The sequence below is a fragment of the Panthera onca genome, chromosome A1, assembly GCF_046562875.1.
Source record: "Panthera onca isolate mPanOnc1 chromosome A1, mPanOnc1 haplotype 2, whole genome shotgun sequence".
Classification (NCBI taxonomy): domain Eukaryota; kingdom Metazoa; phylum Chordata; class Mammalia; order Carnivora; family Felidae; genus Panthera; species Panthera onca.
In genome coordinates, this window is record NC_138339.1 from 109824837 (window position 1) to 109852656 (window position 27820).

The 27820-nt window shown below is 44.9% G+C and overlaps 1 long non-coding RNA gene across 1 annotated transcript in view; it reads right to left on the reverse strand.

The window, feature by feature from the left end:
• Window positions 1-1262: 1262 nt before the first annotated feature.
• LOC132681347 (uncharacterized) overlaps window positions 1263-27820 on the reverse strand; it is a 99859-nt gene continuing 73301 nt past the window's right edge. The window contains exons 4-6 of the long non-coding RNA XR_013556683.2: window positions 12585-12691; window positions 9000-9161; window positions 1263-1454 (exon numbers count right to left, since the gene is read on the reverse strand). This is a non-coding gene — a long non-coding RNA (uncharacterized LOC132681347). The remainder of the gene's footprint in view (window positions 1455-8999; window positions 9162-12584; window positions 12692-27820) is intronic.

A 27820-nucleotide genomic window follows, 5' to 3' on the forward strand; every position in this document is an offset into this window, starting at 1 on the left:
CGCCTGAGTTAAAATTCTGACCTCAGGGAAGTCACTTAACCTCTCTGTGCCTCCATTTGTTTATCCTTAAAAAGTAGATAACAGCGCTTCCTTCACAAGGTGGCTTTGAAGTTACTGGAATTGATACATATAAAATCCCTAGAACAAAGCCCAAAACACAGTAGCAGTATCTCAGTGTTTGGTTTTTGGTTTTTTTAATTGTGTTCAGGATGTGGACTGAGGCCCTCTAGAATGAGCCAGTGTAGCTGTCACATGGATTTTTTAATTTTTATTTTAAAAAATTTTTTAATGTTTATTTATTATTGAGAGACAGAGACAGAGCATGAGCATGAGAGGGGCAGAGAGAGGAGACACAGAATCTGAAGGAGGCTCCAGGCTCTGAGCTGTCAGCACAGAGCCTGATGCAGGGCTCAAACTCACAAACCCAGTGAGATCATGACCTGAGCCGAAGTCAAATGCTTAACCGACTGAGCCACCCAGGCGCCCCTCGCATGGATTTTTAAGAGCTTGTGTACTGGAATCCATCTCCCGTGATTCTGGCATCCACTCTCTGGCATCTCAGCGGCATGACCTTGAGCAAATTGCTCAAGCACTCTAAGCTTTAGTTTCCTTGTCTGTAGATGCGGTTAATTATAACACCTTCCTCATCGGGCTGCTATGGAAATGAAATGTATGTAAAAAACCCACAAGATGCCTGGCACATAGAAAGTGCTCCACAAATGTTAGCCAAGGAGATGTTAAGAGAGGAGGAGGGTGTCAATGACACAAGGACTTGTCTACTGAGAAATTTTAAAAGGCAATTTTCATATTTCCCCTTGGGGAGCAGGGGAGCCAGCCAGAGCTGTTTTTTGGGAACTGAGGGACATAGCTCACATCGTTGTTTCTGGGCTTAGTTGGAGGATGAGGAGGAGAGCAACTGAAAGCGAAACGAGCCTTGGGGCCCCAAATTTTGTAGGTACTCAAGTTGAAACATCTCCAGAATGGGAGTCTGGGGATTTACCCTGCAACCTCTGACCGAGAGCAAAGCCCCTAAACCAGGGAGATAAATAAATAGCCCTGGTACAGGACTCAGGTCAAAGAAGACAAGAGCCTGGAAGAAAGTAGGGTTCTACTGTCTGGGTTTTCTTTTAATTCTCAAGCCTATTTTCCTGAGAGAGGCCAGGGGAGGGCGACTGGGATGGTTTAGCTTCCATTCTGCTACGTCGTTCACCTTGGAATGTCTTCTTTCCTTTTCCCTGGAACATTCCTATCTCCCTTTCAAGGCCAGGTTCAACTGTCTCTCCAGAAGGCCAGTCCTCCCTAGCTGCACTGTCTGTTACGGAGGCAGGAGAGGTTGTGGAGGGTCCGTGACATTTTGGAAATAGCTACTTACCTCGGACTCCTGGGATTTCTATTTGCCACAACACACCCTGTGAATTTTTGCATCTGCTGTGACTTGTCGTCCTTCTAAGTGCCTGGATGGAAATGGGAAGACAAGGAACAGACAACTGTAGGTTTTCTAAGAATTTGAAGGTCTGTGTCAAGCAATACGGCTTTGTTTTCTGCCCGGTATTGATTGTGAAGATCCGATGGCAAAATGGGAGCTGTTTGAGAATAGAGACCCTGCCTTCCTGACCTGTGACTGATGCCCAGCATTTGACACCTAGTGACTTGTCTTCTGAGACTGACGCTGTCCAACAGTACGATTGGGGTCAAGTCCCTGTACACCCTGAGCCCAAAACTATCTCTGTCACTGTCTCCCATCTTCCAAATATAGCCCTCTCAGGTCATGTGAATCTAGTCCACAACACTTCCTAATATTATTCTTGTCTGCAGACAACTGCAGACAACACCCACCCTCACCTCCTCCCAAATATATCCCTGTCCTTGGCCCACCCTGTTTCTCTTGTACCTTGCTTCTGATGTCTCTTCCTAACTCATTCAAGTTCATCAACACTCCTTTTAAAATGCTGTCCACAGAACTGAACTCATTCTCCCCTCCTCCGGCCTGCTGCCCTTCTGCCTTCTCGTCTCTTTGTTAATTGAACCAGCCGTCATTCACGCCGGCTACTTCGCGCTCCGTTACCGCACCTCCTCCATCATCTCCCCCACTCGCCTCCCGTCAGGCACTAAGTCCTATTGATTGTTCCGACTAAATATTGAACAACTATAGTAGGTATTCAGACAGTATGTGGTGAAGGAATATAAATGAATAAAATTCATCACTTTACATTCATTCCTGCTACTTCTGCCTTGAGCGAGAGTTTTGCTTGCTTTGCTTTTATTTTTAAAAATTTCAAATGTACAGAAAAGTTGAAAGAAATTGTGATGAACATCCATATACTATTCCCCTAGATTCATCAACTGTTTACATCTTGCCTCAATTTCTTCATTTCTCTCTCTCCCTCCCCAACACACACACACACACACACACACACACACACACACTTGCAAAAATGTGCTGACAAATGATTTGAAAATTAGTCGCAGGCATTGTGACATATCATCTTTAAACACTGCAGCACACATCCCCTAAGAAGAATGAAATTCTCCCTAGGAAACAAGTTATTTCCCAGAAATAGCTTTAGGTCCATGACTTCCATGAGATCACATGCAAAATGTGGAACCTATGAGACGTTTTCTGGAAAGGAAGTTCACAGCGGGCCCCACCTCCAGTATCTCCCTCTCTAACCCAAGTAGGCCAGCAGTCTGGTCAGTTGTGGGGGTTTAGCCACCTTGGACTAGTACTAACTCGGAAGCTACCTAAAATACATTTAATGGCTTCCTCCTATTGGCTGCATGAGAAAGTTAAGGTTTCTTAGCATAACACCAAGAACTTTTGCGATCGTGCTCCTGAGGACATTTCCAGTCTCATCTTCCACAGCTCTCTGCTCCCCAAAGGAAACTGGCCACATGTCTCCACCCCAGTCATGCTCTGAGCTAAACCTCAACCCACCCCCGCTTCCTACCCACTTCCTGTCTTGGCAAATTTCTACTTTCCTTTCAAAACCCAACTCTGAGTGGCCACTGCCTCTGAGAAGTCCTCTCCCACCTTCTCCCCAGTTGTTTCTCCTAACATTTACATAGTTGTTATATTATTTATTGCTTCCATAGCTTCATGATCAGTGATATTGTGAAGCACTCAATGTACAAGTAAGGAGATGCATGATGAAAGGGTCACACGGCCTGTGCCAACTGCCTGGACTCCCCATTCTCCTGCCACCCAATTCTCTGAGGCACGTTTGCACACTGACTCCGATGGGCTCTCCTGGTCTTGGACCCTGGATTTGCCTTCACCAAAGGCTTTTCTGTCTCTCCTCTTGTGATGCTCTTGGCTCCTGTAATTTTGGCAGATGACTTCACATCCACATCCGGACAGCCCCTTGGCTGTCCAAATTCAGCCACTTGAAAAGACAAACCTGCATCCAGACACGGTAAAGATTCCACAAGGTTTAGAGAGGCACAGATACCAGGAAGTGAGTATCTGTCCAGGCACTGAAACACCAGGAAAAACATGAGACAGAATCAGTTCCAAGGCTTCATGAAAAAGTACGAAGCTGAACTGCAGGGCTGCAGCTACTGAGAACAGATATGAGGCTACGGAGGGGGGAACCATAAAAGCTGGCATCAGGAGCAGTGGGAGGCACCCTGGCAGCACCCCTGCACCGAGATGGGGATAGAGAGCACAGGCTCGAGGCTGTGTTCTTCGAGTTTTCTAGGGTGACTGGCTGTGCCTTTCCAACTCTGGTACTGACACTCCGAAGCTAGAAATCAGATCCTGAGTTGCAAGGTAGCGAGCAGCTGGCCTTCTGGCTGGAGTCCAGGTCTGCAGCCCAGGTGAGACACCTGCGTTGCATTACTCCAAAGCAGAGTGTGGTCACGTGAAACAGAGCAATGGGTTGGACAGGGAGGGGTGACCGTTCTGCCGTGGGTCTAAACGCTTGCAGGAGGGGCTGCCAAAGAGAATAACGCAGGAGGGGTTGAGGAGTCAGAAGAGAGGGGTTGGAACATCCTGGTGAGCCTCCAGCTTCCCCAGGGAGCAGCACCCCAGCAACCGTGGGCCTGTGCTGGGAAGCTCAAAGGCTGCTAAGCTCTGTGCTAATGTCAAGGCGGACCTCAGCTGGCAGCGCCCTCCTCCTCCTGCTTCCCTGGTGGGTCGGCCCCTGTGGGAGGTCAGCCTATCTGCTTTCAGAAATGTGGCTGCCCCCAGCCCGTGTCCCACTTTGGTTCTCTTCTTCTCCCCCAGCAGGAGCGCCTGGGCCCTGGTGAGCGATGGTTCTGAACGGATTCAATCCCCTGTGCTCCAATCGGAATGCATTACCAGGCAGGGCGCGTGAGCTTGGCGATTTGGCTTCGACAATAAATCTCCTTGCTTTCATGAGTTTAAATCAGACTTTAAAACATAGCCCTTAATGTTCTTTTAATGCAGTTTTCTTCTGAATGAGTTCCCTTTAGGTCCAGTCCTTGTCATTAATACACTCTCTTGGCAAATGAAGGAGGGCTTCTTCGAGGAAAACCCTGCCAGTTTAGGAAACCAGTTGAATTGCCTTGGTGATGCCAGGAGCCTCTTTTGCATTTTACAAGGACACTTGAGAAAACAAAACTCTCTGACCGTAAATTTAATTTTCTCTTGACAGCCTCAGTGTCTCTGTAGCCCCATAAGTTATCCATTACTTCTTTCTTCTGTAATTAAAAATCAAGGGGGGAAATGTACAGGATTAACAAGTTCTAATTTTCATTGATGAGCTCTAAGAGCTTATCAATAATGGGATCAGAAAAGCCGCTTCGCCTAAGCTCTATTTTTCTAGGGTGTCTGATTTTGATGGAGAATCTCCCTTAGGGTGGAAAGTGCTGGCTTTCCAAGGAGTCCCATTGCCAAAGTCAGGAAGAAGGGGCAGGGCAGGCTGAGTAAGTCGTTAGCAGGAGTGAGCAGAAGAGTGGCCTGGGCTTGCAACTTTTACAGACTCAGCATTTGGGCTCCGGGGAGCTGATTACAGGGAAAGATTAAACAGGCTGTCTTTCACACACATGTTCCTTTTCTATGGATGGCTTCTGCAGAAAAGGAGCTTGCATGTATCTGCTTAGGAGGAAGAAAGATATTTCCAATTAAAAGAATATTGGTGGTAATTCCTTTTGAGTTATGCGTTTATAGATAGAAGTGCTTTATCAGGGGATGGGGACATCCATCCTGTTTATCACCCACAGGGATATAGCTGAGCATGGGTTTCTCCAAGAGACACTGAGCTGATCCATAGCATCTGGGCTGCGTCATTTCAAAAGCTGTGACACGCAGGCTCCCAGTGAATGTGACAAGCATGTGACAGGAATGAGCTGTTTAATTGACACATGCAGGTTCCACAAAACTTCCAAACAATCAGGTGCATAAATATTTCAAGCCAGAATTTTTTTTTAGGATAGGGCAAGTGACACGTAGGAGCAGGAGCTCAGCCTCTGGCTTTGAGGTTCTTCTGTAGGAGAACCTGTTCTGCAGAAGAACAAAATTCTCTAATATGTTCAACAGGGGTTGGGCTTATGAGTTTCAAGAAGAACATGGATGATTTGGTTCCAAAGCTTTCTTGCTTAGAGCTGGAAAGTTCAGGCTATCTCTGGAGACCAAAAAAACACACAGGATAGCAGAAAGGGCCAGCAGCCGAGGATTCTATCAAAGTGATACCAAGTTGGCTCCTGCCACAAAGAACTTCTTAAACTAAGACTAGAGAGTCATAGACTACTGAGTTGTCCACTTTCAAGAGGTTACTTTTCTGAGTGTCCTGGCAGCCTTCCAGCAAAGCATCCCTCCTTCCACCAGCAAGAACAGGCTGTACTACAGCAAAGTTTAGGTGCCAAGAACAGTCTCATCTATAGACTATTGGAGGCATTAACACCTGTTAGAAGTGATAATCTCACTCTACTCAAATGGTTGTGTTTGAATAGAGGGGTCAACCCTTATCAGCTGTGTGACCTTGGGCAAATTACTTAACCACTCTGAGCCTCTATGTTCTTTTCTGTAAGATAAAGATGATTTTAGTCTCATTTCATAGTTATTATGAGGATTAAATGAGTGAATATAAGTAAGTCATGCAGAACAGTGCCCAGCATGTAAGAGACACTCAATAATTGTTAACAACTTAAATATTATACCATCAAAGCATAATATTTCAGATCTTACTAAAGGCAGTATGATTGGCTTCTCACAGCTCTCTCCAACTCTATGATGTTTATTTATTTTTCAGAGACAGAGAGACAGAAGACGAGCAGGGGAGGGGCAGAGAGACAGGGAGACAGAATCCGAAGTAGGATCCAGGCTCCCAGCTGTCAGCACAGAGCCCGATGCAGCACTCGAACTCACAAACCGTGGGATCATGACCTGAACCGAAGTCAGATGTTTAACCGACTGAGTCACCCAGGCACCCCTCCAACTCTATGACTTTAAACAGCAAGACGGCCCAGCCCACTGTTTTAAAAAAGTGGGGTGACTTTGGTGGTATCCAAGATGATCTTTGGAGGTTGTGTGGATGGACATTCTTAATAACTATGCATTTACTATGTATCGGGAAAAAATATCAAGTCCATTATTCTTTAAACATTGCTGATCCAATTGAAGATAAGGCTTTTAAAAAGTGAACATGTGCTATGCAATATGGACAAAATCATAATGACACTTGAGCTGAATCTTAAAGGGTAAGTAGGAGTGGCAGAGGGAATGCCTAGCAGGGGGACTGTCTGTGCAAAGGACTGGAGAAAATTCAGCATAATAGCAAGGAAGAGAGACGGGACTGGAGAGGGAATAGTTAGAACATGGAGGGCCTTATATGCCATGTTAACAAGCCCCCCAGGTGATGGGAAATGTTAATGGATGGGGCTCAAGGGGACTTAAAGAAGGAAGATGGTTAGGACACTTGCCAATTAAGAGATGAGGAGGATGGGAGTGGAAGCAGTGGTTGCACAGGAAATGACAGAAGCAGGTGCAGTCAGTACACCTTTGAAAGGTAAATGCTCAAGATTCTATCTGGACATCCAAATAGATGCTGTGCTTACAAAAAAAACCTGGGATTAAGGCGGTTGGTGAGAAAGATGATCTCTGACTGATGGCAGGGTAAATGGGATCAATTTAGTTTGGGACTTTGGTTTGAGTTCCCTTTAGCAGACATATCTGGACCAAAGTCTAATTCAAAGTCCATGGGAGGTAAGTAAGTGGAGATTCAGGGTGCTGGCTGGCTACTTGTTCAAGTGTAGTTAAGATGGGGAGAAGGTAGACCAAGGACAGCTCTGGGTCAAGGAGTGGAGAACCTTGAGTATGCCTGACAGGCTGACAATGAGGAACCAGTAGAAGCAATGGGGAAGCTAAAGCTTGGCAGTGCCTTGGAGTCCCTGGGCTGACCTCATTGGTGTCCTCAGGGTGACTGTGAGTCTTTAAGCACTTACACATGCTTTTGTCTTGGCCTGTCTCTATCTTCCAGCCCACTCTGGCCAGCCTCCCATTGCTTCTGTCTATCCCTCCTTTCCTCCTTCATTCAGCAAATATTTTCTGAGCATCTATAATATGTTCCAGGGGCCAATAGACAAATCATGGGGCACGTATTCTAGTGAAGGGAGGCAATCAACAAAACAAAAAGTAAAATGTGAACTGCACAGGATGGTGATAAGTGTTCTTGATAAAAAATAAGGCAGGAAAGGAAGAGAGGGATTGCCTTGTTGGGTGAGGGGTAGGAATAGCAATAACAAGTAGGGAGATCAGGAAAGACATCATGGAGAAGGCGATATTTGTGTACAGATCTGGAGGAGATGAGGGACGGAGGGATATAAATATCAGGGGAAAATACGTTCTTCCTAGAGGGAATGGTGATACCAAATGCCCTGAGTTAGGAACAGCACAGCGACCTCCCCCTCTGGAAGGTGTCCAAGGTGACACTGAAGAATCAGCACACATGTCATCAAGACTCCATCCAGGTGGAGTTTGTAACTCATTGTCTTTGTATCCAGGACAATCAGCACTTAGCCTTGACTATGACACAATTTTAAGTGAGCTACCATTTCACTGCTTATTTCTTCTTTGGCTCCTCATCCTTCTTGACCTCAAGCAATTGCTCCAGGGTGTACCCATTCATGGGACCCACCTTCCTCCAAACCCATGGAGAGAACCTAGGGAGCATAACATTCTTTCAACTTTTTGGTAGCAATCTGGTATGGTCTACACCATATTGCTAGCTGGGTTTCCAGTCTGGAGCTAGGATTTAGGAGCAGTGAATGACACCAGATGGAGAAATCCCAGGATCAGAGGTATAGGCTGAACGGTAGGACAGTGAAACACAAATTCTAGTAGCAAAGGAAAGGGCAGGTGTCCCCTGTTCTGAATCTGGAAATCATTCTGGAGCACTGGTTCTGTCCTGTGGGAGAGGCCAAGCAAGGAATAATGACTGGTGGTTTTAAGATCAAGTATTCACAAAGTCAATTCAGCAAAGGTTGGCAAGTAGGGCAACTTAAGTAACCAAGAAGATGACTTAGGAACATGCTGGTAGGCCAGTGTGTTAGAGTAGGGTCAACAGCAGATATGGGGGAAACCCAAGTTCAGGGTCAGGAAATGCATTCCCCACTGCACCTGAAACTCAGACAGGACGTGGTTCTGGCTTAATGGAACTTGGATCAGGCCTAACTCAGTGATGAGCCAGAGAGTCACTGGCTTGAGATCCTTCAATCCCCTGCCTAGAGACAAAACTGGTTCCAGAGTCTCGGCTGGGGCCAACCTTAATTGTGGGATTAAATGGCTCCAGCTTTGAAAACTGGGATGGCCACATCCCAGAACCCAGCCAACCCTTAAAAACATATGAACAATTTAATTGTTGGCTCCAATTATTTGCCAGTTCCTTTAACCTCACTTTTGCCACAGCTAACTCTTGAAGGAGAAAACTTCATGGCCTCGTCTTTAAACTTGGCCATGTTACTTGCTTTGACCAAACAATAAGTGGGTAAAAGTGTGTCGGTTCCAAGCCTAGGCCTTAAGAGGTCTTGTACATTCTTACCTGCCCTCTTGAACTTCTGCCATCAGCATAAGAAAAACAGACACTGACTAGTCTGCTGGTCCCAGGAGGATGGAGACATGAGGAACAGAGCTGCTCTGGCCGCTGCAAACTGAAGCACAGCTACCAGTCGAGCCCAGTCTACACCGGCAGAGCCCAGATGACCTGCAGACACAGGAGCAACAATGCGTGATTGTGGTTTTAAATTGAAGACAAGGACCAAACAACATTTTGCCTCAAGGTGCCTAGCACGGTGTTCTGCTCCCACAACCTCAAAATTGACTTGCTGCTTTCATGTGAGATGCTCACTGGACCTCAACTGGACATCTGAGTTCTTCATGACAAGGGGAAATCTAGACACTTCCATGAAAGTGACAGAAAGTAAAAAGCCACAAGGCAGTTTCCTTAGACACGAGGGGCAATGACCAAGCTTGGTGTCCTGTGCCTGCCCGTTGCACAGTCACAATATCTGAAGGAGAACACTGAAGGTCTATAGTAGTTTGGGACTCACAAAAAATAATTCATTATGCATAATGGTGATGTTGGCAGTGCATGCCAAATGGTTAAATCTAATGTAGCATACAGTTTCATTAAGGCACAACAAAATTAATCTATCCCTTCCCACCAGGAGGTTTAAACAAAAGCAATGGGGAAGGAGCTGCATGTAAAAAGCAGCAATTCATTAATGAAATGAAGACATGTAAAATAATTAGGCTTATAACAAGAGATTAGAGAACTAAATTAACCCTTCTGTTTACTTTGCACAGGATGCAACAGAGAACTTGGGCAAACCTTAAGTTATTATGGAAATGTCACCTCCAAAGATTAGCCTGGTGGACTCCCATGGAAGGAGTCACCTGTGTTAGTCCCCAGTATAGTAACTTGGTTGGTCAGAGTTAAAACCAAATCTGTGAGGTATTCCTGCTTTGGTCCCAGAGACATGAAAGAAAGCAGGTACAGCCATGGGGTTGCAAATGAAACAGTTAATTAAAAAAAAAAAAGTAGGGGTTTGATGTTGACATGCTGTATGCTAACTTGGGTAATTAATAATATTGAAACGAAGGGGCTAATCTAAACCAATGGTGGGCTGAAGCTTTCCTCTGCCTGGTTAGTAACGATAAGCCAAGGGGGACAATTGAGCTCCTTTTCTTAATAACTCCCAAGTCCTCATCTGCATGGGGGAGTGGTGGGAATGAGAACCTGTCCATGTGATGGAGTAAAATTCAGCTCAGGACAAAACAGACTGGGGAATGGGGTATGTACATCCTAGCAGGCACTTTCCCGGCCCAGGAGCCCAAGGCTGAAGCTTTTGAACTTGACCCTGGCTTCTTGCATCTTGGCTCCCTAATTTAAGGGCTATAGGACAGATTTGCAAGCTTGGGTTTCCCCCACTGGTTCGAACTCTTCCATGTGTTGTTGGAAGAAGTCTAGACTCTAAATGCATTTACATTGTAAATCTGGACTCTGTGTATCCTGTCACTGAGACTGGGGACATGCCAAGAGCTGGGAAAGGATGACCATGGTAAGATTGCACACCAAGGCTTTGATGAGGAGACAGCTAGAAGTGCCATGCCCAAGGGACACTGTCAGTGAGGGGTAAGAGGGCAGCAGGACATGGCCTAACCTGCTGACTCAAGCCAGATATTTTGGATAAATATAGGAATAATGCCCCCTTTAGGATGCCATCCACAGTGGCAGCCCCACAAAGGACAGCCTGGCCCAGACCAGGGTATACAGTTCCCCAGAAACCCCACATGCTATGCCCAAGGCCACAGATGCTCGTGTCTCACACACTGGTGACACCATCTCTTGTCAGCTTGCCTTATGCTGATGAAAAGCAGTGGCCATTAATTCATCCTCTTTTTTTAAAACTTTATTTATTTTGAGAGAGAGAGAGTGTGTGTGTGTGTTGCAGGGGAGAGAGAAAGAGAATCCATGGGGCTCGAACTCATTAACTGTGAGATCATGACCTGAGCCAAAATCCAGAGTTGGACACTTCACATACGAGCCACCCAGGTGCCCCAACATTAATTCATTCTACATGATGAAGTGAGGATCAGAGCCTTGTGTGATATACTGAGAATCAAAATTAACTTTTCCTTGGCACCCGGTTGGTGACCGGTGATCTTCTGACATTATCTTGTTTCATCACCCAGTGTCAAAGGTATTGTGTTCCATTTTCCAGATCAGTAAACTGAAGCTGTCACATTAAGGAGATAGGCTGAAGTCATTTTAAAGAGGGCTATAACTTTTGAAGTTTTTGCAGATACACAAATCATCCTCTACGGCACCTTCCCAAACTATCTGGAGAGCAGAGCAAATAAAATCATTGTGTGCCAGGGCTGGGGGGCTAGGGAGACCAGGGATAAGGTACCTCAAAGACAGTTGCAGTGACCTCTGAAAACTCTTTGTGCGGGTGAGTATGGAAAATGTGACTTTATGGCGCTCCCCTTTCCCACCCCAGCCTCACCGGGAGTGGGAAGCTAAGCAAGCCATGGGGAGGAGTTAAGAGGAGAACATGGTTGGACAAACTCCTAGGGCTACTGGAAGAAATCTGAGGCCTGTTTTTCTGAAGAGGCCCAAGTGAACAACAAGCATCATTTCCTATCTAAAAGTAGGGCAACTGCTTCAATACAAGTATCTTTAATAAAGGATATTTGACTTTCTGGAATTTCTGTAGAAACAGGACGATCCTACTTGAGCAATTTCGGAAAGAACTGAATTCTCGTCCTCTTGTGTGTCCCCCATGAATTCAGAAAAGCTATCTTTATAGCATTGGGTCTCTCCACACACAGCTCTCCAGACCCTCCCAAGCCAGAGAGAAAAGAAAGCAAGTATAAAGGAAAAAAAGACACCCTGTTTTTTCCTCTTTGAAGTTCTTGATGCTCATTCCTATTCTCCAGCTTATCCATGAGCTCCCTTTCCATTCATTCATTTGTTCATTCATTCAGTGCTTATCTAGGTGCCTACCATGCTAGACATAGGGCAGGGCTCTTCTCTCGTGGTACGTATTTGTCACAATAACCTGGGAGGAGGGCACTGTTACCTGCTTTATGAGTGAGCTCACTGAGGCACAGAGGAGCTGAATGGTTTCCCCACACATCCAGGTTCACAGATGTTGGAGCCAGCCTGTGAACTCAGGGCTCTCCAGCTCCCTTCCACACACATACTGTTTTCCTTGCCCCATATATTCAGCCATCGTTTTTGCTAGAAATTTGCCATTATCATCCCCGGGAGAGAAGGCATTTTCCCCCATTACCCATATATTCAAATTGAGGTCCTAGGGTCATTCTGGAATAAATGAGTACTTAGAACCCCTAGACTGTTGATATCTTTATTAATCTTTAGTAATCTACTTTGCCTGCAGAGCCACACTCCAATTTCCAATGCTAAGTAGAAAGTCTCTCGAGAGAGGTGTTGTGTCCTTGATGGTACTTTAAACAAAGAAATCAAATTGTAAAACGCTGATCTGTGAATAGAAGATGCCCAGAGCCTAGCATAGTGTCTTGTACATGTTACGTGTTTAATAAGGTTTTGATGTGAATGAACAAGTGAATGAAGGAACAAATGAATGACTCTGAAACGTACCCAGGGCTTCTCTGGTCTCCTCAGGTCACTGGCATCAACACAGACTTGCGTGGGATGTGGATCAACAGCACACAAGCCATGTGGCACTGTCCTGCTCTAAAGGTAGCCTACAGTTGGGGTACAAAGTACACAGTTCATTTGTGGAAATGCTTCTTTGTAGCCTTTGTCTGAAATTCCCCACAAAGGTTGGTGGAATTTGTTTTTAGGATTACCTGACAGGCATTAAAAGCAATTGACTTCAGAGCAAATACTGAAAAGTCACTTTGTTCACTATCATCGATTTAATGGGGATCAAAAGAAAATTGGGTGTGAATGTCATTTTTACAGAAACTTTTCTTTATTTATGGAAGATGAATAAATCTCCATTCTATGACCCACTTCTTAACTAATTACATTAGATAAAGGTGGGAGGAATTATGGAGCTAGTGATTTGCAAGTGTTCAAACTCTTGAGGAAACAAAACGTGTATGAAGCTGAACACTTCAAAATATATACATCAATAAGAGTGGATCCTTCGTACCTAAATTCTGTGGAAGTGGTTAAGACCCGAGGTCAAACTGAAAGATTTTTCTTTTCAAATGTTTTCCTCCTAATCAGCCTCCTCTTCCCATTCCCCAAATCTTACTCTAATCTCCTGGGTCTTAGGCTCCTTGAACAGAAGGGGACGTACAGTCAAGCACATTCGGAAGGTATTCTTCATTTACCTCCTAGTGGATTGGCACTCTGAGTCATGATGTCTTTGGGCCATTTTGTTACTGTCTCTGCCCGTCCCGGTTCTGCAGTACCACCTGCTTTGGATTCTTGCAGTGGCTCTGAATAGCACTCCAGGGGAGTGTCAAGAACACTTGAGAAATCCCCAGACTTAACCAAGACACCTCCCCTCTTCTGTCAGTGGCTCTGGATCAGGTCCCTCCAATGAAGACGTTTTGGTAATTTTAGTTTCAGTTGAAGTTCTAATTTGTGCTTGGGTCGAGTTCTAGCTAGAAAAGCTTTCTCTTTACTACTTATGATGAGAGGACAGTCAGTTACCTAAGAGGTGTGATTAGAAAGGTGTCAAAGTACCTGAAGAAAAGAAATGCTCTTCTTCCACACCTGGAGCTCTTACTTTTGGGTGACCTATGTTAAATTGCGGATGCCTTGGGTTGGTGGCATATTAAGTTGGGTGTTACAGGGGCGCCTCGGTGGCTCAGTTGGTTAAACGTCCGACTTCAGCTCAGGTCATGATCTTGCGGTCCGTGAGTTCGAGCCCCGTGTTGGGCTCTGTGCTGACCTCTCAGAGCCTGGAGCCTGTTTCAGATTCTGTGTCTCCCTCTCTCTCTGACCCTCCCCCGTTCATGCTCTGTCTCTGTCTCAAAAATAAATAAACGTTAAAAATTTTTTTTTTTTTAAAAAGTTGGGTGTTACATAATTCTGTCATCCAATTTCCAATCTCTGAATATGTTTGAAATAGGGGGGAAAAATCTAAGCTGGTTCTGCAAATAATCTCAAAAGTGAGTTTGAAAAGAATTTTGAGTGATAGAATATCACCTAAGTGGGGCCTCCAAAGTGGCTATTTGAAAGAATGATAATTACTGGATGTGAAAGTTTTGATATGTTAAAAAAAAAGATCAACATAAGTTTTTGGTGTCTTTTTTAAAAACATTTTTATTACTATGTTTTTTTTTTTTGAGAGAGAGAGAGAGAGAGAGAGAGAGAGAAAGCACGCACACATGCAAGTTGGGGAGGGGCAGAGAAAGAGAGGAACTGGGAATCTAAAGCGGGCTCTGCACTGACAGCAGAGAGCCCAGTGACGGGCTCAGACTCATGAACCACAAGATCATGACCTGAGCCGAAGTCAGATGCTCAACCAACTGAGCCACTCAGGTGCCCCTAGTTTTTGGTATCTTTGATGCAACTTTTCATGCTCAGAAAAGATTATTCAGAGGGTTACTTTTGTTTCCAAAATTAATACTTCATTTATTAAGGTTATACTTTCAAATACATTTGGTTTTTAAGTTCAACTTCCAAATATTATTTCAAAATCAAGAAAATTTTAATACTTGATTTTAAGGGGGCATTTGATTAATTTTTTGTCTGATTTACAAATTATTAAAATCCTTTAGAAACTTTAAATGGAGTATGTAAATTTTTCATATATTCAATTTTCTTTTTAAGCACACCCTTTGTCCAACCAGCAAACCCTTTTTCTAAAAAGTTTTAGCTTAAAATCACAAAACTATTCCTGTTAAATTGGAATTATAACCCTGTCCTAGTATTCTAATAAGCTAAATTCTGTTAATCATTACAAGTTTCCCCAAATACTAAATATGCACATATTACTCAGAAACACCCAAATATTAATATTATGAGATTGGTTTTCTTTAAAAATACGTATTTAATTGAAAATGTTCCTGGGGTTAAGAGATGCATATCCACTAAGGAAAGAATTATGTTGTTCCAAACAATTTCACAAGCGGTTTTTAGGACTACATTTTTAACTGAATTAGGTTACTTAGTGATTAAAGAGGCCATCAGCTAGGACACCAACCAGATTTGTGTCTATGACATTGACGGGCCACACAAAGCCTCTATCAAATTTATAGTTGTTTTGTCCATCCTTGCCAAATGGCAACATCATATCATTATCTTATATCTGACTTTTAGAGTCTCCAATCACTACATCTTACTTGACCACTTGCATTGATTCAACTTCTCTCTTTACTGTGTCATTATATATACATAGAGATAGACATATCAAATTATTCATGTTAGAGCCACAAGTCAAAGAGATATTTAAAAACATGTTCTTGGGGCGCATGGGTGGCGCAGTCGGATAAGCGTCCGACTTCAGCCAGGTCACGATCTCGCGGTCTGTGAGTTCGAGCCCCGCGTCGGGCTCTGGGCTGATGGCTCAGAGCCTGGAGCCTGTTTCCGATTCTGTGTCTCCCTCTCTCTCTGCCCCTCCCCCGTTCATGCTCTGTCTCTCTCTGTCCCAAAAATAAATAAAAAAAAAAGTTGAAAAAAAAAAAAAAAAAACATGTTCTTGAATCTCATCATTTTATCTAATTCTGTGGTCATTGTTTTAAAGTTAGGTCATGCCAATGAAAAAAATCAATCAGAATATTTTATTGTTATGCCTTATCAATACCCACGAGTGTTGACCTTTCTGATTTCATCCTAGGAAACTCTAATGTAAGCTAACTCCCAAGACCTCCCTGCAATACATACACTCACTTGGCCCACATGGGACTTTGGCTTCCTTATACCACTGCTGGAGGTTGGACACTGTTTCTGATATCCTGGGGTTCATAAAGATTTCCCATGTTACCATCATTAGGCAAATTGCTTAGCTCCCATGTGGATGTTGCTTGGTACTTCACTAAGTCGGACACAAGGTTATGTCATGAGTCGGGGAGGCAGTAGATCTCTTCAGAGCCTGCATTTCTTCATGTGCTGTTGCAACATTCAGGGCATTTCTAGGCAAAATCAGGAGGCAAGTGAAATGTTCTGTTTTCTGGAATTCTCTCTTTCTTCCCGGGTTCTCGTCTTCCAGAGAAAGCCTCTGTCTGTGGTTACCTCTAATCTATTAGGAGAGAACAATTTGGCTACCTGCACTAGAATTCTGGTTGATAGCAGTCAGGGGGCAAATGAGGGGACATGAGAAACCCTAAAAGGATAATGAAGTTAGAGAGCATAGCAGAACTCTTCTCGGAGCCGAAGAAAGCTGCTCAGCAGAGAGGACTAATGTGCTGGTAGTGGTCAATTAAAGGAATGGGGCAGGAAAGACTCAGTATCGTTCTGACAAATCGGGTAAGACACCAAAGTCACTCTGAGCAGTGCTCAGGAAAATTCAAAATCACTTCCTTCTTCTTCCCAGAACTTAGTCTTTGGATCAGTTTGGTGTCCTTGACTGTCTCTCCCCTAAAGTAGCTTCCTTCAAGGGAGTGCCTGTGTCCTTCATGTGAACCACCATCAAGAGGCCCTACCCAACAGTCACCAGACCTGTTCCGACAGGGATGAATGTGCAGCTGTAAATAGTCCATCACCGTAAGGCCCCCACTGCTCCATCTTGCACCTTACCCAAAGACGAGCCAAGATGAAGTGGGCTGTCTAGAAAAGCTGATCATTTTCCCTCACATGCCTGAGGTATCTGATAACTCGGTGACAATAAAATAGAGAAAATTCAACTGCAGAAGTAAGAGTTTGTGATGTGGGTAGGCCATTCTTATGCTTGGAGGCCCCAAGATGTTTGATATTTGAATATTCCCATATTGCACACTAAAGATATTATTTTTTCTAATTGTTTGTTACAGATCTATCAGAATGTTACTGATTTGGGTATATTGATCTTGCTGAGCTCTTATTACTTAATAGTTTCCACGGTAGACATTACAAGGTCTCCCTGAGCATTCAAAAATAAAACAAAACAAAACAACAAAACAAAACCAACTACACGTCCCAGGTCCCTTACAGTTAGGCAACACGTGACCAGCTGTAACCAATGACATGCGGGTGGGAGTCCCACATGGGTCTTCCCAAAAGGGTCACTGGCAAGCTAAAGAAGTGAAAATCTCCTGCGTGATTTTCTCTCTCTCTTCTGCTGAAACAGGTGTGGACACCAAGCGTTGAAGGGGCCACATGTCTGTTGATGAATCACACCACATGGTGGAGAGTCACTCAGAACGTCAACACACTGCAAGAGAAGGAAGCAAACTGCTGCTGTGTTCAGCCCGTGATCTTTCAGGATGGTTACCACAGCGTAACCCAGTCTCCATCTACTAATCCAGTTTGTCTCTAGATTCCCTTGGACTTTTTTTATACGGACCATTATAGCAGCTATGAATAATGAGTTTTTGTTTCTTCTTTTCTAATTCTTAGCTAATTAAATTTTCATGAATACCAACCTTAACAATTAATGAAGTTGACATAATGTTGCATTTTGTAGATCTTTAATTAAACATTTATTAATTTTGATTTGCAGTTTTCCTTTGTCTTCTTCCAGGTCTCAGACATTTTCTGGGCCCTCAAACAGCTGACAGGCCCCAGGCCCGGTGCTAAGAGGGCCTAAGGGTTAACAAGGCCACAGTGAGGCTGGCTGTCACTTGGGGAACTTACCAGCTCAGGAGCCTGAAGGTCCACAAGGAACTAATCTAAGAGAAGCACAGAGAGCCATCACTTAGGGGAGTCAGCTGGGCTCAGACCAAAATACTAACAATAGCTCCCTGGGTATTGTAGCAAATCAAAATGGGAAAGTCTCTTTTTTTCCAGTTCATCTTTTCTTTCAGGAGGAGAATCAGAGTTCGTCTTCTCTTACTTCTAGAATTTGGCGACAGCTCTGAATATCTCATTATTACCATTTTAACACTGTAGGTATGCTCTAGTTCAAAAAGGTCCAAAATAATAAAACCTGACCTTATCAAAGAATATACGAATTGGAGGATGGTAATTTGCTTTACAAAGGGTTCCCTGCTCCACAAAATGAATTCAACTTTGGTGTCCCTAAAATAGCCAGTTCCCTTGGTGCGTGTTAAATATAATTCAATTTACAAAAATTCGATTTGCATATAACCTTTTCAGCAGCACATCCATTGTGCAAAGCAATGTACACTTGTAATTGGCTGCAAATTGCCAGGAGACCACCCTTGCGCATATTGTTCCTAGATGTGCAATTTTTTCTTAGTCTCCATGGGGTAGAGCAATGGAGTGGCTCAAGTTTCAGTTGTTTATCTGATCCCATTGACCATCCTGAGAAAAAGCGCTCATCAATTATGTGGGGACATGAGCTATGTAGAGATTAATGTTGTGTGCGTAGAAGAGGAAATGCGGACAGTTGACAAGAACTGGCTGGGTTCACGATAACCGCCTCACTGTGTCGCAGGAGCTCTCTTTATCTTGGTGGCTTGACGGTCCTCAGGACAAAGTGAAATGAAACAAGGGACAATTTAGGAGCATGGTTTGGATATCATTTTCCCCCCTGAGGTGGTGGACCTGTAGGAACATCTCTCAAGGAAAAGAGAACTAAGTATAGTGGCCTGAGCCACGGGGTGAGGGAGAGCCACAGTGGATCCAGCCGGACGGCAGCCTGACACGGAGGCTCCCCGTGCGGGGTGTTCTTACCACAGGAGCAGAGCCAAGGTACTTAGCAAGGCAAATGCTGCATTTTCTCATGTGTTATGTAAAAAGCAAAAGTGGCATCTTTTTATGGCAAATTGAATTAAAGTAGATTATTGCTGGTGATGCCAAGTCACATCTAAAACCCTTTTCAACCTGAATATTAAAAACCCTGCCTGGCACATCACACTCTCTTTTCAGAAATGATACCTTCCTCACACATTCCCGCTGCCCCCCTTCCCCGAGTTGGATGCCAGAGCCCTGCTCTTCTGATTAGGCAGTTCCCTCTGGGACTGCACGCAGGGTGGCTAACAGCTCTCCTTCCCTAGGCGAGCCTGCGGGGTGTGTCAGGCACGTGGCAACAGATTCCTGCCTCCTGGAGACTGGACTCTGTGGCTTCAGATGCACTTAAAGGAACTGAACCAGGCCTTTCTAGACCTGGCTGGTTGGTGCTTTTGTATTTTTTGTTTTGTTTTGCTGGAGGGAACAACTCCTTCTCCCCCGGTTGAAAAAGTCTTCTTGGGCAGCAAGTTCAACCTCCAGAGGGCAAGGCTTGGCTCCTTCCGGTTGCCAGGCAGGTGTTCTCCGTTGACTGCCTTAAACTCCTGGAGGCACAGCACTCAACAACCTTGGAAACAGCAATCTCTCCTCAACCAAATTAAAAATACTGTCCTATTTCTCAGCAGCCCGAATTTGGGGTAGTTGATTAAGTACTTTATCTCGGCCCGCCTCCAAGAGAGAATCTCTTATTTAACCAAAACCGACTTTCCCTGCAGTGGGAGGCAGGCGGCCACCTCGGGTGTGCAAGATGTGCCCTGCACTACTCCAGGGCTCGCCCTTAGCACAGACAGGCGAGAACACGCCCTGCAGAGTCTGGTAGTTTATGACTTGCTTGTGCTCCGTGGAGCCAGTCCTGGGAAGTACAGGGAGGGTGTATTTCTACCTAGGTGGCCTGAATTCAGGGAAAGAGGACACCCTGGGGTGCAGACCAAGCGGGGCTCATAAACTTGCTTGGGCACTTATAACCTGTGCAAAGCTGGTCGGTGTCCATAGCCTCTCCCCCAAGAGCCATGCACAGCAATGTCTGACAGACCACAGCAAAGATTAAATGAAGAGGATGAGGTGGAAACACCCGGTGTCTCGTCCAGGTTCTCTTCCTGCAGTCCTACTGGCCGGACAGGTCACCATTTGTCCCTGCCTCATCTGCTTTGATCATGGAGGCTGGGGGGAGAATGAAAAAGTAGCATGGGACCTGGGCCCCGGCACAGTGGCCTCCAAGAGGTCTGTGTATGTGGTAGCCAGATGTGCTAAGCTCCAAGCGACCTGAGCCCGTCAGAAAACTTTCTCCAGATGTTTGCTATATATGTTACAGCCAAGTCACTTCCCCAGTGAGGGAAGAAGATGGAAGAGAAGATTGGGCAATACAGGAGGCGGGATGGGGTGGGAAGTAAGGTGGAGGATAGAACAATTGGTTGGGAATGGGAGAGTAAGGTATGAGAATTTGAAATCTATATCTTTATATACCTGGTATTTTCTGTGCTGCTTTCTCTTTCATTTGTAGTACTGTGTCCAATGGAGCCCGCGAGAGCTCAGGGAAGGGGCTGCCCTTGGAGGGGGCACTGTGTCGCAGGGCAGCAGTGACCAGGTGACCACCTCTCCCCAAAGGCTGTGGACACTGGGAGGTCAGAGTCTGGCCCCTTGGTGGCCTCCTTGTTCCATTAAGAATGTAGAATCTAGAGTCTTCTGGGTTAAGTCTTGGGCATTTTGTTTGAATAAAGAAGCCTGTTCTCTCCTACCCAACCAGATATGTTGGCCATAACAGATGGGTGCATTTCAGAGGCCTCCTCCAGCCGGCTTTGCCCTGGCTACAGATGGGGTAGAATCATGCCCTCTGTCTGAGGGAGGGAATGGCTTCATATGCTGCCTCATACGCTGCTTTCCTCCCCCTCTCCGGGTTCTCCGAAGAAATGCAAAACTGAGGTCAGAGATGTTCAGATTCAATGACCACACGCAGGAAGAAGGGGCATTTTCAAGGACCCAGCCCCTCGCCTAGCTTGGTGACATGGGCGTTCACCTCAACTCCCTGGAGAAGACTCAGGGCTGTCCATCTTGACCACTGAATGTAAGACACAGGGAACTCCAGAAGGCCCCAAATCAGCTTCTCACTCTGTTGACCTTCCTCTTCTCTACCTCTTAGCTTCCCAGCATTGATTTTACTATTCTAGGATGAATATATTTTCAGGGCTCAAGTGGCCCCCTGTCCCCCTGTCCAGAGAAAGCAGAAACTCTTTGAGCTGTGGACCAAGGAGAGCAGGAAGCCAACCTCCCCAAGAGCAGTGTTGATTCAGACAAGGCACAAAACCTCCCTGGGCCTGTTTTCTTTAAAAAAAAAAAAAAAAAAAAAAAAAAGATGCCTACCTGCTGTCGCTGTCAAGTGAGATATGAATGTGAAAGCATTTTGTAAACCATAAGACACCGCATAGAGGAAGAATACAATTACTCTCGTTAGGAGGGCAGGGGTGCTTATGTGAGGCTGGCCTGGGCTTTCTCCTACCATCTATGGTAGACACATCAAACTAGCAGCCTTTGGAGTCCCCGGTATGTTGTATTTACACAGCATTTACAAATATTTGGAAATCACTGCCAACGTTAAAAACGGAAGAAAAAAAACCAGGAAATGTGGAAATGTTTACGGGAAAGAAATAGAGTTCTAGCTTCACTTCAAAAATTAGAAGACCTGGCAGCAGGGACCAGAGGGGCCATCTTGGGCAGTAGCATCTGCTTCCCATAACAGGCACGAGCTGCCCAGTTCAGTAGCATCTCTGCCACCCCAGGCGTCTTCTACCCTTGCCTGCTTAGCACTGTGGGCGTATGAATTTGCAACACGTGCTCCACAGGAATTTACTTGAGAAACATGCCTCTCCTTTCCCACTTTCACTGGCCCCACCACTGCCATGCCCGCTTCCCAAGGACAGGAGTTTTGCTTTCTCTGAAGCCAGTGAGGAAGGAAATCCAGAGCTAAGAACAGCAGCAAGGAGGACCTTTCCATAAGGCACTAGCAAAAGCTTGGTCAGGGGTAACTGGCGGTCTTCAAGAGCTGTTCCGAGGGGACTAGATTCAGTTTTCACCAAGTAGTATATCATCAAACATTAAGAGCTATGTTCTGGTTAGCTGTGTCTGTGTAACCATCCCAAAGCTTAGTGGTTGAAAGGTATTAACTTGCCTGAGAGTTCTGTAGGTTAACAAGGCTCAGAGGTGGTATTCACTTAGACTATCTCATCCTGTTGCAGTCAGAGGGTAGCTGAGGTTGGAGTTGTCTGAAGGCTCACTTGGGCCGACGCCCAAGGCAGCTCATTCCCAAGGCTGGCAGCTGATGCTGGCTCAGAGTTCAGTTGGGGTTGTCCACTGGAGCACCTGTGTGCATCCTCTCCTCTTGGGTTTCTCGCTATATGGCAGCTGGGTTCTAAGGGGGAGTGTCCCAAGAATGAATGTTCCAAGAGATCCCGAAAGAAGAGGCAAGGCTTCTTAGGCACAAACTTCGGGAGTCACACAGTGTCACTTCAGCCATATTTCACCGGTTAAAAGCAAGTCATAGAACATGACAGATTCAAGCAAAGAGGAGTACACAAAGCATGAATAATGGGAGGTGAGATTCATGGAGGGGGAGGATCTTTGGAAACTAACTGCCACAAGTAGCATTAGGGAGGTCGGTCCTTATTTCATGGCTGCTTTCACATGTGTTTTTATTTTAGAACAACTCATCTCCTCTCCCTTCAGCTTTCCCCAAGGTAAGATATTAATGAGATCATATTTGAACTCCTTGACAAAGTAATGCGTCCTTATGAAGCATACCATTATTATCAGCCTGCCTGATGGTTTCCACCTGGAGTCCACAGAAAACAGGATGAGAGGTGATATTGCATCTATCTCAACAACAAACAAAACTTCATTAAATCCACTGAAATAACACAGACATTCAGATTTAGTACAGATCAAATCCTATTACCAACAAATTGCATCGAATCTCCTCCAAAAATCTGTAGAACCAGATGTTTTCCAAGCCCTACTTCCTTTAGGCAAATACCCAATGTAAGCAACGTGAAGGGCTACCAAAGAATTAGAATATCCCCTGAGATTTGTTAGGATGGGATTTGACCCATTTTCTTTTAGTCACAGGTTCAGGCATCTTAAAATCAGAAAGAACAAACTTGCAGGATTCATGAGTGTGAGCTGGCTGAGAAATGGGTCTCATTTAAATTGTAGAAAATGTATCTGTACGCTGCTCTCAGGCTTCCCTTCTAGGCCCTGGGGGATTCCCACTCCATTCTCTGGTCAGCATCTGGGGAGTTTACAGAGCAAAAGCATACCTGGCAGCCGAGCACCCCACTCGAAATCCAGAATCTTCCCTAGGAAAGGGAGTAATCAACATAAAGGTAAGGGCTTCAGACGATGTCAATTTCTGGGCTAGAGGTGGAGATGTGGGCACCACACAGCATTTAGACATTTCCCCAAGTCAAGCCTCTGCTTTTCCTTTTGTGAAAACACACATTGCTTAATCTTTTCCTGCTTATTTCTGCCTAAAGGCCCTAAAGGGACGTGTTAGGGTTAGGCCAGGTGTTCAGCCACAGGAACGCTCCTAAGCCTGCAGATGGCAGCCCCTCCTCCAGTGAGAATGTTCCGGAAGGCCTTATTGGGCCTGCGCGTCACCCGAGTCCCCTTCTAAGGACTCCCGGTTCTCATTTCAGGCAACACCTTTCTTTCCCCCATGAACGGTCGCAACATCCCAAGCCTCGTTTCTCCCCACAAAGAGCTCTCCCTCCCTCCCTCCCTACCTACCTACCTACCTACCTTCCTGCCCTCCCTCTCTCTGGCCAATGTACACATGGGCAAAGGGTGTAGAGGGCACGCTGTCAGTCAGGAACTAGCTGGAAGGTGATCTGCTTTCTCGTTGGGTTTCCAGAAATATGACATATCTAAAATTGGAGACCTCTGTACTCTCAGCCAAGGGCCATTTGCTAAAGCCATCTTTGTGTTTTTCCCCTTCAAAATTCCTCCATTTGTGCCTCTATGCCTATTTTCCACTAAAGAAGGCCATCCCCTATCCTCCTCTGTCCTTTGCCAAATTAACCTCACGCAAGCTACCAGCAGCCACATAACTGAATCCTTTGTCTCCTAAACACTAGGTGCACTTCATTTCTAGTGTTTGGTTTTCTTCTCATTTTGCCTTAAATGCAACCATGCTGAAATGCTGGGGATTCTGCTAAGTCCTGGGACACAGAAGTAGACAATATCACACCAGAGGAGGCAGCATTGACGACAGTCCTTACACTAACTGGGAATGGTCTTTTGTGTTTGTCCTGCCCATCTTGATTATCAGTACTTTCACAACAAAAATTAAGCCTCTTATTTCCATTTGTAGGTCTCTTTCCTCACACCAAAGAGCACAAGACCCTGCCCACAGTGGACACTCAGTATTAAGAGCCAGAGGGTCAGCGGCGCCTGGGTGGCTCACTCAGTTAAGCATCTGACTGACTCAGGTCCTGATCTCACAGTTTGTGGGTTTGAGTCCTGCGTCGGGCTCTGTGCTGACCGCTCAGAACCTGGAGCTTGCTTCGGATTCTGTGTCTCCCTCTCTCGCTGCCCCTCTCCTGCGCAGGCTCTGTGTCTCCTTCTCTCTCAAAAATAAACCTTAAAAAAATTTTTTTTTCAATAAGGGCCAGAGGGCTGATGGTCCTGGGCTGTACCCTCAGGCCAAGGCTCCCTCTATTCCACTCCCTCCCTCCTTCCACAAGGACTCATAACACTGGGTGTGGACCAAGAAGCCCTTAGGAGCTACCTTGGAAAAGTGGTCCTTAACCTCTACTGTTTGTCACACAGGGAGCTTTCAACCAGTTTTGAAGTCTGTGGCAAGAAATTTGTTTCTAGTAGCTTAAGTATACTTTCTTAAAGGATCAACTTTATTTTTACAACTCGAGACAGATTCAAGTTTGTCCCTGTAATAACTACCCTCTTTCTGGCTGGCGCTGGAATATTCTTTCTTCTGTGGTATAGCATCAGGAATCCTGAATGGTGGTGGGCAGCCTTCAGTCCGCCCACTGTGGCACAAGCCAGTAGGAGAGCAACCCTTAGTAATGTACCCTTAATCTCTGGCAGCTATTAATAATCACAGAGATTAACCTTTCCTAATTCTTAACTTCTTAAAATAGAAATCTGTGTATTTCCTTGGGAGTCTATCAGGCTTATAAGCACCATGTTTATATATGTTTGGGAAAGAAAAGTTTGAGAATTAGGTCTTTAAGACGAGCTACTACCCAAAGAACACACAGTGCTGTTGTTGTGGACAACAATTGCAGGGCCTTGTTAAAAGTGTCCAAACTGTGTGGTAAGGACGTGGCAGCCTGGCGGGTCTCCGTTCACTTGCCTAAGGAATTTTTTGTGTCTCCCAAATGTGACAGAGACTCAGAGTTTTCTAGCCTCAGGGTGTAGAGAAGCTTGCCTTTTTAAATTGTTGTTTTATTAGTCATGATGTATGCCAGTAATTGCCTCCTCTGCTTTATGTATTTTAATTACTTGCCTTGTCTTCCCTGGCTTTGAGTATCTGGGTGCCTGGATCATCAAGAGTACAACTTCAAATAATTCTAATCAAGGAATAAGTCTGTTATGATGTTGGCAATTTGACCCTCTTTATTAGACCAGCTGCAAAATAAAAATCACTTTTTTTAATGTTTATTTTTGAGAAAGAGAGAGAGAGGAGAGGCAGAGAGGGAGGGAGACAGAAAGCAGGCTCCTTGCTGACAGGAGAGAGCCTGATGTGGGGCTCCAACCTATGAACTGTGAGTTCATGATCTGAGCTAAAGTCAAATGCTTAACCGACTGAGCCACCCAGGCACCCCAAAATGAAAATCACTCTTTAGGGATGCTGCCAGTGGAAGCAGAGCTCACATCCTGGCTGGGCTTCAGATGTGTGAGTGGGACTTGCTCTAGGATGCACACACCGGGCAAAGATATGTTGCAGGACCCGTGAGCTGTGTTGCCTGTGTGTGTGTGTGTGTGTGTGTGTGTGTGTGTGTGTGTGTGTGTACTTGCATGTGTGCTCATATGCATACAGAGATAGGAACAAGGTTGCCTACCTTTATCCAGGGCAATGGGGACACATTCCAGGATGGGAAGGACAATTCAAAATAAAGATCACCTGCTCTCTATATTCCAAAAGAGCGGCTATATTTTCAGAAAACATTCTTCCTCCCCTTTCACCTTCCTTCCCCATTCCGTGGGGTGCCCAATCTTTACTGTAGCTCCGAGGAGGGGTCTATGGAGAAAAGTAGGCTATGCCCTCTCCACGCTCCAGGAATTGCCACTTGAACTGACCTTCCCTCCACCTCCTGCCAATCGTCCCCTCTCTGGGGCTGGGTCTCAAGCATGAGGCAAACGCAAGTCAGATGGTTCAGACAGACATGTGTGAAACAGTGGACTGCTCAAGGGCAGGATTGCATTAGAAGAAACTAAGCTCACATCAATCAGAACCACAAGTCTTATTTCTTTTTAATTCCTACCTTGCTCTGTAAGAAAAAAAAAAAAGCCAATTCTGAAACCTAATCAAATATGAGTAACTTTTCAGGCACCTGGGTGGCTCAGCTGATTAAGCATCGGACTTTGGCTTGGGTCATGATCTCAGGGTTCTTGGGTTTGAGCCCAGTGTCAGTCTCGGTGCTAACAGTGTAGAGAACCTGGAGTCTGCTTTGGATTCTTTGTCTCCCTTTCTCTTTGCCCCTCCCTTGTTCGTGCACTGGCTCTCTCTCAAAAATAAATGAACATTTAAAAAAATTATTTTAATTTAAAAAAATCCGAATAACTATCTTTGTTATATACTTAAAATGAGTAAGTGTATACATTTTATTTCGTCAAAAGAGTTCCTTATACATTATCTCTGTAACACTATGAGGCCTTTAATTTTATTTTCACTTAACGGATGAGGAGACTGAAACACAGAGGAGTTAAAGGACTTTTCTGAAGTCACACAGCAATTAAGGCAAAGTTAAGATTTGATTCTCCCTCTTCTGACTTTGAGTTCTTTCTAAAACATTTTTTCCTGTTAATTCTTTTCTCATTCAAGCCTATTTCTCTCTTTTTATTTCACCAGGCATCCATACATCACTGGAAAGTTCTAAAACCACTTTTTCCTCCTTTAGATACCACTTCAGACACTGATTTTCTTAGATGCTTTTTTTGGGAAATCATCTCATCAGAAAAAAGTTATTCCAATACATATGTCCATACACAAGTGCCCTTGGTCTAGGAATTTTAATTGCCTGGGCTTTAACAGCAGTTGAAGGGACCTTGATGTGACAAGACTTCTTTCTGTGCCACAAATACTCCAGGCTTCTGTCCCAGTGACCTAGCTTCTTGGGCTCAGGGCTTACTGTGGGATTTTAGAGGACACTTACTTCCTGCTAAAATAACTGTCATTAGGTATTTACTATATGCCAGTCTCTCTGCTTGATGCTCTGCATCTGTTACCGTGCATGTTCACAAGAGGTGGTATCCTAAGCTATGACCATGATCTCCAGACTAGGACACCAAGGTTCCAAGAGCATAAGCCATGGTCTATGCAGAGCTGCTATTGATTTTGACTAGAAAGCCATATTTCTTTCTTTATATTACTTCTTCGTGTTTTCATATTAATTGCTTGGTATAAGACAGCAAAAAACATTCTTGATACCTTACTGGCTAAAAATATGGGAAGCATCAGTACCTTTAGGGTCACCCTTAAAGTCACAGGGTGTGGCCTGAAGCCTGAGGTTCACGAGTGGTGCATTGGTCTCAAGGACGTGAGAAATCAGGAGTTCCAGATGTGAATTCTAATGCTGTACCTAAGCACTAACCACCGATGTGACTTTGGGCAAGTTGCTTTGCCTCTCTGGATCTTCATTTCCTCGCCCATATAACTAACAGTATAGAGGAGAGACTCCCTGAAGAGTCCCTCAGGACTCCCTCAGAGTCCTGTCCTGAGACTCCCATCACACACCTACAGGGACATGTTCTTTTTCAGAACAATTCTGCCACCCGGAATCTTATGAAGCAGTAAGACTCAATTCCCCATTACCACAGCATTCAACATTCAGCATTCCCACCTCCCCAAAGCATAT